The 12,684-nt window shown below is 40.8% G+C and overlaps 1 protein-coding gene across 2 annotated transcripts in view; it reads right to left on the minus strand.

Moving 5' to 3' along the window:
- The window catches only part of ASIC2 (acid sensing ion channel subunit 2), a 929,683-nt gene that overhangs the window by 672,668 nt on the left and 244,331 nt on the right, over positions 1 to 12,684 (minus strand). The gene's annotated exons all lie outside the window — the stretch shown is intronic.

Genomic DNA, 12,684 nt, shown 5'->3' on the forward strand with positions numbered 1-12,684 from the left:
TGAATAATTAATTTGACAGAAATTGTGTTGAGTAATCGTGATGTGCGACATCCAGTGCTAGGCTAATCTGTGGAGAAGAAAGACGTGTAGGTGGATGATTATAGTTCAGTATGGTGGATGTTATTACATAGGGGAGCACAGGAGTGTGGGAACAGAGGGGCGGGGATCCTACGCAGATGGAGGAGATGACAGAGAGCTTCCAGAGCAGGTCGTGTTGTCTATAAGGAGCTGGGGTGAGGGAGTTTGGCCAAATGGAGAAACTTCTAATATAATCCATTGCTATGGGCTCCTTTCCAGGGCACTTGTTTCTCCTTATTAACGTTCCAAAAAAAAAAAAAAAAAGAGGGGGTGAAGAGGAATGGAGGGAAAAAAGAAATGAATAATAAAAGTATGAAAGCATGAACGAGTAAATGAATGCAGCCTACATCATTATTGTCCCTCATGTACTGGCACATCTATATTTTTTCCTCATTTCATGGTGACGATATTATGATTATTCTCGTTTGACAAAAGAGGCAACTGAATCTTGGCGAGATTGAATATTTTTCGTGCCATACAAATAGAAGGAACCAGAAACCAATTCCAGGTCTTCCTGGCTCTGCAACTTGCTTTTCCACTCCATCCTGCTATCAACTGTTGCCAACCTACTTCGAACGTTAGATGAGAAAAGTCAGAAGGTAGTATTTCACTGACTGTTCCCTCTCGGCATTGTAAAGGACAACAATCCTTGTCCTCTACCCACCAGCCAGAGAGAAGAGAAAGGCCTCCCTCCTCCCCTCCTTCCTGCAGCAGAGGCACCACACTCTCCCATCTGCCTAAATTCACGTCAGTGAATCAAATAGAAGTCTCCTCCAGTAAGCATAGTAATGGGGTCTTTGAATCTGCTGAATCTTCACCTTCATTGGAAGCCAAATGAAGTCTGATTTGTAATTCACCTTGCAGAGTCATAAAGCAAACCAGCGATTGCAACTAATGCTCAAACCTGTCTCTTTCCAGGCTCTGCAGCCTGCCTACCCTCACAGCAGGCTCTGCTGAACCGATCTGACCTACAACTTCATCCAACCTCATCCGCAGAGCAGCCAAGCTCAGCTTGGCCACAGCCTGGAATCACCTGAGAAGCCTTAACAAAACTGATGCCTGGGTTCTGCTGAGGAGAGTGATGGCACAGGACTCTGGACATTAAGATTCTTAGAAGTTCTCCAGGAGATGTGTGCAGCAGGGGCAGAAAACCACTAGCTCAGGATGTATTTTTACCTGAGGCACTAGGATTTAAATAGCTTCATTCTCTGAAACATGCTTTTGATACTGGTCTGCCCTGATCTGTGCTTCTATTTTGAAAATAAGTCTTCTGCTTTGTTCTGTTTTAGGAGAATCCCTCATCTGCCCCAGACTCTGTAGAGCTGAAGCCTGCTTTGTTCTTGCCACGCTCCTCTTCTCTGCGTACAAATGGGTTGAGTTCTGTATAGCCAGCCTGTTCACAGATCTTACTGGTGCTGTCCTCTGCTGAGTCCTGGATTCTCACCTATCAGGACACCCTCATGCCATCTTTGGAGGAAATATCATGAAAGGAAAACTGCCATTTCGGAAGCAGACAATCTTTGGTTCAAATTCTAGCCTGAATACTCACTGGCTATATAACTTCCTGATAATCAATTCTTTCACCTGTCAAATGGTTGCTATAGTTATTCATTTTTGTTCAATAAACCACCTTCAAACTGAGTGTTTAAAACAACATTTACTTTACTCAACAATCCACAGTTTGTGCAGGGCTCAGCATGGAGAGCTCAGTTCTGCTCTACTCAGCATCAAATGGGGATAGCTTGCAGCCTGGGGCTAGAGTCACCTGAAGCTTTGTTCACCTACAGGTCTGGCACCTGGGTTGGAGGGCTCAAACAGTCAGGGTCGGGTGCTGGGGCTCCTCGGGCATCTCTCTCTGTCTCTGTGTGGTCTCTCACGTGGTCTGCTCAGCATATGGCTTCTGGATAAAACCATATTTCTTATAGGTCGGCTCAGAGCTCCAAAGAGAGAGCTGCATCTTTTATGACCCAGCCGCCGAAATCATATATCATCTCTTCCACTTCATTCTCTTCATCAAGGCAATTACAAGGGTCCTCCTGGATTCAAGAGGTGAAGGAGTAGAATCTTCCTCCCAATGGGAGTGCAGCAAAGGCTGGGAAGAGCATGTGAGACTGTAAGCATTACTACAGCCACTTTAAGAAAATACCACCTTCCACAATGGGAATAATAATACTCTACTGCAAAATAGACTTATTTTGGTTATTAAAAAACACATCCTAAACTCTTCACCTAAACTAATTAGTCTTTATCATTAATAAGCCATTTAAACCTCACAGCGCCTGAAGTGGGCATTATTCTCATTTTACAGAAGTGAGAACTATGATTCAGAGGGGTAAAGGGGCCATCCACGTCACCCATAGTGAGTCAAGGACTTAGATTTGAAGGAGTCATCCAGACTAAAATATAAATATCAATAGCGCTAAGGTTGAGAAACCCTGTTCCAGAGACAATATTCTAATCATTAACTTATTATAGGCATTTCTTCATGTGAGTTTCTGCCCTCCTTCCCCTAAATCCTTCTGCTGTCCCAGCTTCTTCCTAGACTAGCCCTCGGCTGATGTTTGTTCTACCGGGCCCTGTTTTGCTCATGGGCTTAAATCCAGGTCTAAGTGGTGGGCAGTTTCAGGGTCACTTGGGGTCTACTAGTCCAGGCTCAGCGTGATGTGAGACGAAAAGCTTTGTACCGGTGGGTGAGTGTCTTTTCGGTCAAGAGCCACATGATATTTAAGAAAAGACCAGGGAAATGCTGTTTGAAGCCTGTGGCCTAAGCATAACTCCTTTCCTTAGACCACTTCACAGAGGGAAGGGAAAATAGGCCTCCCACTCCAAGAAGGAAGGAGGCATGGAACTGGGCATTGACGTTCATTCACGTTTATATCAATGTTAGTACAATTTAATCAGTGGTCAGGTATTTTAAAAGCACTGCACTACAAGTTAACCTTTAGCTAAAGGTAGGCTTTTGTTGCCCTTTTCTCCCCTCTCAAGTGCTCATTGGCAAGCTGCCTAATGAACACAGCTCAGATCCATTAGAGCCTGGGCACATGTGGGGTCCAGCATGAAGCCAGCCTCTGAAGGCTTTTAGGAAGAGCTAGAGAACTGTGACAATGGGAGAGAAGATACACTCATTCCAAGACAATAATTGCATTCATGCTCTTTGCTGAGAACTCCATTAATTCTGAATGAGGTCAAGGCTTGGTATGCCAAGGGCATTCTCTTGAATTAAGTTTCCTTCTAATGTGGCCATAACCATGACAGGTGGACCAAGTGCAAGCTCAGGCATCACTGCAGTTTGGCATTTCTAATGCTGGGACTGTGGCCCTGACCATGCCAGGGGAGGAAGGTTGCATGAGTGTTGGAGTCAAAAAAACTCGGCTTTAAAACCTGGACCAGACACTTAGTTGTGTGACCTCTGGCAAGTCACTTGACCTCTCTGACTAATCAAATACAATAACACAGATTAGAAACTCAATGTATACACATTGCTATTATTATTAATCTAGTGCTAAAGAAGCTGCAAATCTGATCTGGAAAATTACTAAAGTTCTTAGGGTTGGAATTTGGAAATCTGTATATCACCTGAGGTTCAGTGCCCCTTCCTTTGAACTCTCTTTGCTGGCTACAAATCTGAGACACCCCTGGGGGCTATGGTCAGATATGAGGCAAGGATATAGACATGAGCTGCCCAATATGGTAGCCACTAGCAGCAATGAGAAATTGAAATATGGTTATGATCATTGGCTGTTAAGAAATTAAAATATGGTTACTGTGACTGAGTATCTGAATTTTGAATTTTATTTAATTTTAATTAATTTCAATTTGAATTTAAAACATACTAGATTTAGTTATTGGGAGACTTACATATGTTTGGGACAAGTTGGTGTATAAACCTAGTTTCTCAATTGTGACTTATAAAATATATAGAGACGAGCTCTATGTATAAAAACAGACCAGATTTTGGAGACAAAAAGAGTATAAACTATCTCATTAATAATTTTTTTGTATTGATTGCATGTCGAAGGTTATTACATGATGAAATATTTTAGGTATTTTGAGTTAAATAAAATATATTATTAAAAGTAATTTCATTTGTTTTTTTTTTTAAGTCATTTAAATGTGACTATTGGAAAACATAAAATTACATATGTGGCTTGTATTATATTTCTGTTGACCACTGCAGATATAGACCACCCAGACAACTTTAAATCTAGATCCGGGCTGCCTCTATTTTAGGCACAAACAGTTCTGCCAGAGTTTCTCGTTGGGGTTTAGAGCCAAAGCTCCAGATGAAGAAAGCCCATACTTTTGCTGATTTCGTTCCCATCTCTGTGTATATATTTGCCTTGAGGACCTTGTGAGAAGGAATGACTACATGGGTCTTGGTAGGACTTAGATGATCCTGGATCTCTTAGTCAAATGCCTTCTTAATATCAACCCTCTAAAAGTTCTCTATCCTCTGTGCATTTTGCTTTCTTTTCACGGAATGGGTTTCTATTCTCCTACTGTCTTGTTTCTTACATGTCCCTGATACCTCTCAAATATCTAGCATGATTCGTTTACTGCCTACAGAGAAAAAGAGTTCTCCATACACTGATGCGGAATATATCTCTTTCAAGCTCTGTAAGGAGGCCTCTTATTCAAGCACTGCCAGATCTAGAGAGCTGATCTTTGTGAGGTCTGCTTCAATCTCTCAGCCCTTTACAGAGTAAAGTCTCAGCTCATTTCGATCTTAGGCCTCCTGGACCAAGACATCCAGATAGGCCCTAGAAGTCATGTTTAGGCCTAAGCACATAGCCATTCTCAATAAAAGCCTGTGCAATGAGAAGAGTAGGCAGCAGGTACTTCATGAAGTCAAACAGAGTGCAGACCAGTCATGCTTGGGTCCCAAGTCTAATTTGCACAAAACTTTGTGATATTTAATGAAATATGGAAAGAGATTAAGATACTCCCATTATCCCCAAATCAGGTCTGAACCATATTCATCAGCAAATTCATTTCCTCCTCAGGATTACTGACAACTGCTTCATTGTTTACTAAAAAGCAATGACATCCCTGATTAAGTTCATGCCTATTATTCATCTATAGGAGAAAGATCCTTAGAGGTCACTAATCCAACCATTGCGTCTCTCAGGGCTTGGGGGGATCCAAAGCCTGCAGATTAGAGGGAGTCACTTTCAGCCCTGAGGTTGTGAAGTCTATGGTAACAGTCTTGCGATTTAACCAGGAAAGAGGTGAAATGTGGAAGGCGCATCATAGGATTTAGAAAAGGATGTGGACAGGCTGGCATCCTGGCTCAACTACTTACTAGCCATCCATTATCTGACCAAATGCCCCAACTCTCTAAGCTTCAGTTTCATCCTCTGTAAGTAGGAATGATAATACCAATTTCCTGAATTTGTTTGCAAGAACAAAGAACCTGACATCCGCAGAGCTACTATTATAATGCCCCAAATGTCCGTTAATGATTGCCTTATGAGCTGCTGAGAAATTAAAAATGAGTGAACTCATTATCTTTTGCTTTATTTCAATTGATCGTTGAAGCACATCCTTCCAGATTTCTCACCCTTTTTTATTTCTAACATCCTTAGTAAAGGCAACTGAACCTCAATTTTAATGTTTTTTCCTTGGATTTGTGGGAGAAGAGGAGAGGACATAAACCCCAAGTCACAAATTACTGGACAGCTGTGTTTACTCTTGCTTCTGGCCTTTGTCTTCACTAATTGTAGGCAAAGAAGAAGCAGGCATGACAGATATGATGTTCAGATAAGGATCACTAAGCCAACCAAAAGGCCTTGGATATGGAGATGAGTTGGCATTGGCTCTTAATGGGTTTACTCAAAGTCAGGAAAATTCTAAGCCTCATCCCTTAGATGATGATGGCAGAGATGCCACTTTCCTGAAATTCAGGGATCGTTCTGTTGCAAGCAGCATGTTTGAAAGTGAAAATCTGTCTTCGTAAGTTTAGTTTTAGATTTTCAACTATTAAATTATCACATGGAGACTTGCTGGGAAAGTGTGTGTTGGTTTTTATCTTCAACAATCACCTCAGGTGAAAATTATCTTCATGTAGAAAGTCTACAGAGTGTGGACAGGAGACCCAAGTTCAATTTTGGATCTATCAATGATTTTCTTTGCGACCTTAGAGAAATGGTGGCTTCGTACCCTCGAGACATGAGAAAGGAACTGGTATTTTGAGCCTTTACTCAGCACCCCACCCAATAGCAGAGGCTTTAGGAGCCCTCAAGGTTTCAGGGTTAACTCAGTTGTTGTGCAATGACACAAGGCTAGTAAATGGCTTAACCAGGAAGGGCTTTGAACCCCCGAAGCTAACACTCATGCCGCTTCATCATGCTGCATCTGCAGAAGGCAAAGTCCAGAAGAACCTAGAAAAACGACCATGGGAATTCATGGGCCCAGGGAAGCTTTAAATGCACAGAGTCGAGGTAAGTTTGGGAGCAGATATGTATCTGAAGTCTAGATTCAGATGAGTGCCTCAGAAACCATGTCACAAAAAGTCATGCCTACCTCTCACCCTCACCTCAGTGCCTTCACAGACCGTCAGCGGGTCTCAGCCTGCAACCATGTCCATGAGTGACAGCAGTGCGTTCAGGCTGCTTCATCTACCTTATTCCAGTGTCAGTGTCTCATCTCTGATTAGTAATGGCCATACTTCTTTCATTGGTTCATTTATATGTTTTTTTCTGTTCCCTCATTCACCAAACTTTTCATCTCTCATTGCAGGCACTAGACTTTGGAGATGAACAATCCACAGTCCTAGACCACTTCTGGGATGGGTAGAAGCAGATCCTCTGGACACTCGATCCACCTGGAGTTTTTCTGTTGGTTGTTAAGAAATTTATCATTCCCCTAACTCCAACCCAGGCCCTCAGGGTTGTTCTAGGTCTTTTTGGTTGGTTTATTTCGTTTCTAATCTGTTCTGGCTGCCAGGACATTTATACTCTATGGATGTGCCATTCTTCTCCAAGTCTGTATTCTCTCCTGTCCCTAAAACTAGCTGCAAGGGGTTGAAATTGAGATGAGTAGGTTGTTTCAAATTCAGTTGGTCAGCAATGAGAATATGGCCCAGAATAGAGATAGGAAAAACTTAGAAGATGTGGAACTTATAAGAAAATGGCCCATGGGGACCACCCCTAGATGGGAGAGAAGCAAGGGGATAGGGTTCCCCAAAATGGAGATCTCAGGGCTCCGAACTGACTACTTGAGACAAAGGGTATTATTTAGGGGCCAGGTGGGCCTATGTGCTAAGGTTGGAGGCATTTGTTGAGATAAATGACAGCATGTCTTTCAGTTTTGGGGCAAGGACTTTGGAGAAGGACATCTGAAAGACACACAGTAGAGAAATTGAAGAGAAGGAGTCTAATGATGATCTCAGATAGATACAAGCAGTTATATAGTTTTTGTTTTTCTTTTAGACAAGAAGCAGTATAGAAATTATGAGCAGGGCTGTTGAGTCAGAATTCAAATCTCAATTTTGCTATTTACTGGCTATTTGCCATTGGACAAATCACATACTCTCCTTGAGAGCCTCTTTTTCTCCATTGATAGATAACGGTATTCATGATACTCACCTTGCAAGACTGTAAAATGCATTGACAAGATGATACATACATATAGAAAGATGAACACAATGCTTAGCACATAGTGAGTCCTCTATAAACACTTGCTACCGTCATTATGTTATTCTGGAACTTAGCTAAATTTGGGCAAGGGAAAGCTCCACTCTATCCTGCCCTACCCTAGAAGATTCTCAACTTGCTATGCCTGGCAGTTCACCATCATTTACCCTCTCTTTACATCAGTTTCATAATCTCATAATGTTTTTTTGCATGTGAGTTTAACAAGCATTTAAAGACCTCCAAAGGATAAAAAGCTAAGATACCTTAAAGACTATAAAATCTGAGAACCACAAAATTCGAGCTGTATCTGAATTTATTAACAAAACGTTTATAATCTTGAAGACACACTGTATTCCTTTAAATGAAATATTTCTAAGATGAATTTCAGTTGTTTTCCCTACTTCAATAACAGATATATCTAATTAGTAAATACTTGAAAGTCCATTTAATTTTTAATTCAGGAAGTCATTCATGATAGAGGCAATTTAAATAACTCTGGAAAAACCTCAAACCCCAACAAAATTCCATTAACATTTCATTTGGAGATTTTAATGGTACATTTAACTAATGTTGAATTATGATGGGTCCCTGGAGATGTAGGCACCTATGCAGTCTATCAATTCCCTTTTGGAGAATCCATGCTTTTAATTTTTACCAGTGGTTCTATAGAGCTTACAGAAGTATGACTTCTCTTAGAACCTCTCTCTAGGTTCATGTATTTTCCACCTTCATGGCATGTGATGGAGGGCGAAGAGACATTCCTGAAAGTGAGACATGATTGAGAGCTGCTTCTAGTCTTGTTTCTAAAATCAGGGCTATAGCATTTTTCTCTAGCCATTTGTCTACCAACTACATATAGGATTCAGTGATCTCAGCTTAGATTTCTTCATGAGGGCCCCCTTTCCTTTCAACAAAGATAGATTCATAGGAGGAACATTAGGGAGTACCAGCTCAATGCCTTCATTTTATTAATGAAGAAATAGGCCCAGGGAAGGCAGGCAACTTTCCCAGTTACAGAGCTTGCTGGCTAGAAGGAAAGGAAATACTGAGGCACAGGTGTCCACTCCCCTTCAAATGTTCTTTCTGTCATATCTTGTTACTGCCATGGTCCTAAGCATCAAGGATAGTACAGACTGGACCAGCTCTCATGATTCAACTGTCCTGTTTAGAAGTGGAATGGGAGATGGATAGGGTGGAAAAGGACAGAGATCATTAAAACTAAGATGCTACCCTCAAGGATCTCTTTGATAAACTTAATGAAGAAGCAGAACAAACACATTTGAAGCAATTAGAAGAACTTTATAAGACAATATGTAATTAGGTACTAAATTATACGGCTCAAAGAATGGAGAAAACTTCATGTATTTCAAAAGCCTGGAAGTCTTTGTAGAGGGGGTTGGACACAAAAAATGGCTTTGAATCTTGACAGCAGATAATAATCTCAGATTGTTGAAGGGATAAGGGTCTTTTCTATTTGTGCTACAAATAGCTTGAACATTTAATGTGACTCTCGAGTCACGTAGTCTTGACAAACTTAGTGAAACTCTGCAAGTCTCTTTCCTTAACCTATAAAATGGGACTAAAGTGCTATTGCTGGGTGTAGGTTTGCCTAAAAGAAAGTAATCACAGTTGGAGAAGCTAAAGCAAGCTCCTTGCATGAAGAACATAGGAGAGGGAGTCAATGACTGTATGTCTTGCTAGCATTTACGTTTAGTCCCATAGGACTACGTCCTATTGAAGCACAAACACCCTAATCTATTAAGCAAGAACCGCCTCATGACAACTTGCTGCAGGCTTCTTTATTCCTCGGGATATTTAGTCTTCAACTATCCCTAAATCTATATATAAGGTTTGCCTTTGATCCACTGTGGCTCACCTTAAGAGGCAGGGTAAGGGATTCAAATGATCATTGCCTTTGATCCACTGTGGCTCACCTTAAGAGGCAGGGTAAGGGATTCAAATGATCATTGGAGCTACAACATAAAAAGAGTTAAATTAAATTCCATCTGGAAACCTTTTAGGGCTCATGGGCAGATTCTGTCCTATGACTGGAATACATAAGGAAGATATAAGATTGTTGGATGAAACCACCAAAGAGAACATATGAATAACTGCTGAAGGCTGACCGGCACCTTCGGTATTTTCTTCTCTCCTAATGCCCCTTTGCCTGGGCCGTGAATGTGGAGATGAACTTGGTGTGGACTCTAAAATGATGATACAAGAAAGTGTAAACTGGAAAAGGAGGTGAAACATTATACTGCTACTTACATATGCCCTGATTAAACATACTCCCTTTGGTCCCACTTGTGATGTTTCATTTCCCGCTTCCGAGATGTAAGTGAACACAATGCAGACCACCAAGATTTGGAAGATTCCAACGATAACACCAGTCTGGATCTTCTCATAACTCAGGGATACCAAGGGAAAATAAGGGCAAAGGATTTTAGTAGAGGAAGCACTTTTAGAGTCATTGTGATAGCTACATGAAATAAGGATATAAAGTGTATCTTAGAGCCTAGAATACAGTAGGAATGTAAAAAACAAACATTCTCTTTCCTAGACTGCCATTTTCTGAAATAGGTAGATTTACTTAAAACCAGGATGAACTACAACAACCCAAAACCAAGATGAACTACAATAACTCCTTGAGTTTCCACTGATAGTTTGATCCTGCCTGTGCATTCAGGGCATTGAGGAGAAGGGTCTTCTCTGAGGAAGAGCCCCGACCTGGCCAAGAAAAGGATAGAGTTTGAGGGTGAGTAGAAAGTTGATTAGGACCACCTTCAGTTATTGAAAAAAAAATCAGAAAAGTCTGAGTTTACTGCAAATCATATAAGAGATGAGTCAAGGACATAGAAAAGGAATCTGTAGGAGGATTACGGAAACTTCAATTTTTCCTGCTTAGTGCTGGCAAAGGGTTCTTAGGCTTCTTGCTGACTGTGTTCCTATCATAAACGGGGGAAAAAATCCAAAAATAAAAAAAGTCCCTTTGTTGATTTTCAGAGGTAGTCTGGATGGGGAAACATCTCATATTGCTGTATCCCTCCCATTCTGCCTCACAATATGTGGAGGAGAGAGAAACTCTGAGAGTAGGAAATAACAACAATGCAGTAGAGAGAAAACAGTTTGAATGTCTGGGGGTTTGGGGAAGATAGGAACACAATGTGGTGTAATCGCTTTAAGGCAGGAAATCGTGTTGAACATTTTTTACTCAGGGGCTGTTTATTAAATTTTTTATCTATATAAACATAATCATTTTAGAATTAGAGAAGATCGTACAGCATCTAACTTTCAACCCAAAGTAGAAATATTTTCTCTAGAATCACTGCTTAATTATACCCAACAAAGAGGATTTCAGCATATTCATAGGCAGCTCTTTCAATAGCTGATTTTTAAAAATTCCATCCTGCTTATTAAAAAGCTCTTCCTTATATTAAGCTGAAATCTTAACATAAGTTCTGGATCACCCTAGTGCTAAGTTCTGGGTCACCCCGAAGACCAGGATACACTCCCTTCTCTTAAGGGGTTTTTAGTCATTTCTCACCCTTCGGAAGAGAACACAGTCGGGTAGATTGGAAAAGTTATTATTATTTTTTAAAATCATTTTCCAACCCAAAGTAGAAAGGAGCTCCAGGAAAGGTTTTGGTCAGAGAAATTTTTACCCCCTGATTTAATTTAGGAGCTGTCGATGTTTATGCATATGCGGGTACTTAACTCTGTTTGCTTCCACATCGGACTCCTCCCTGCTGACAGCAAGCCTGTCTCTCCCAGGGGGTACAGATGTAATTATCCTTTAGCAAGTGCATGGCACACTGTCAGGATTTTGCTCTAGAAGAGAAAAGGCCCAGAAACAAGCTCAAAGAGGAGAGAGGGAGGAAAGGGAGGGAGCATAAGTCTCCATCTTCTGTTGACTTGGATACTCTGCTCTTTGGAGCAGCTGCAAATCTTCCCACAAGTCCCTTCCCAGCCTCTTTTTTTTTTGTTCGTTTCCATTTCACCCTCTCTTTGCTGGTCCACAGAGTATTACTGTGGAAGGTGAGGGAAAGAGGGTGGAGAAAGAGGGTTGTTCATTGTAATCAACAGAGGGGATAATTGGAGTTACTTCTTATCATCATCTCAACTCCTCTCTAGATACCTGTTTCTAGCCTTAAAAACAAAGAAGGATCTATATGGTTGGTTAAGGGTTTTGTCCTTTTGTTTTCCCTAGATGTAGAAATAACATAGTCAAGTTTTGACCTAGATACACTAGCGAAGTGGTATCAAAATATAGCTGCTTTCGTGAGTGGCAGGAGAGAGAGATTTTCCACAGTTCCTGGATTCTCACATCACCAAAGAAAATCCAGACATACACAGAACCAGGGTCTTGAATTATTAACAGCAGGGAGGAGAATCTCACTAATAACACTAAGCACAAGATTAAGCCCCTGGTTGACCAGAAAGCCTAATGAGATACAGCCTTCTAAACAATAGCAGTTCAAGACGTTGGAGAGTGCCAATGTCTTGAGCAGCAAGATGGAGACTGCAAATTAGAAGCTGGATGCTATCAAAATAATCCTTTATTTACACTTGGCTAAGGAATCTGGAGCCAACTAGCAGGCTGATGCAAAGTCCCAAAACTTTAGCATCAGCCAGACATTACCACTCACACTTACGTTACCTTTAAAAGTGCTTTGTTGGCTTCTATTCATTAAAAATATCTAAAAATGAAATTAAATATGTTTTTGCCACATGATCCAGTAACCCTATTTCTGGAATATATTTACTCCAGGTGTATACATACAAATATATTCCAGAGAACAGATTCTGAAATACGTACCATAGAAATTCTTGTGCAGGTTCTTTGGAAGGCATGCATGAAATTGTTTTTGGAGTGTTGTTTAATTGTTATAGTGTGGAGTTAGAGCCAACATAAGCATTCATTGTTAGCATATGGACAAGTAAATATGGTTAAAAGATATTAAGGGAAATCATG

The sequence above is a fragment of the Rousettus aegyptiacus genome, unplaced genomic scaffold (genome assembly GCF_014176215.1).
Source record: "Rousettus aegyptiacus isolate mRouAeg1 unplaced genomic scaffold, mRouAeg1.p scaffold_m13_p_6, whole genome shotgun sequence".
NCBI classification, from domain to species: Eukaryota; Metazoa; Chordata; class Mammalia; order Chiroptera; family Pteropodidae; genus Rousettus; species Rousettus aegyptiacus.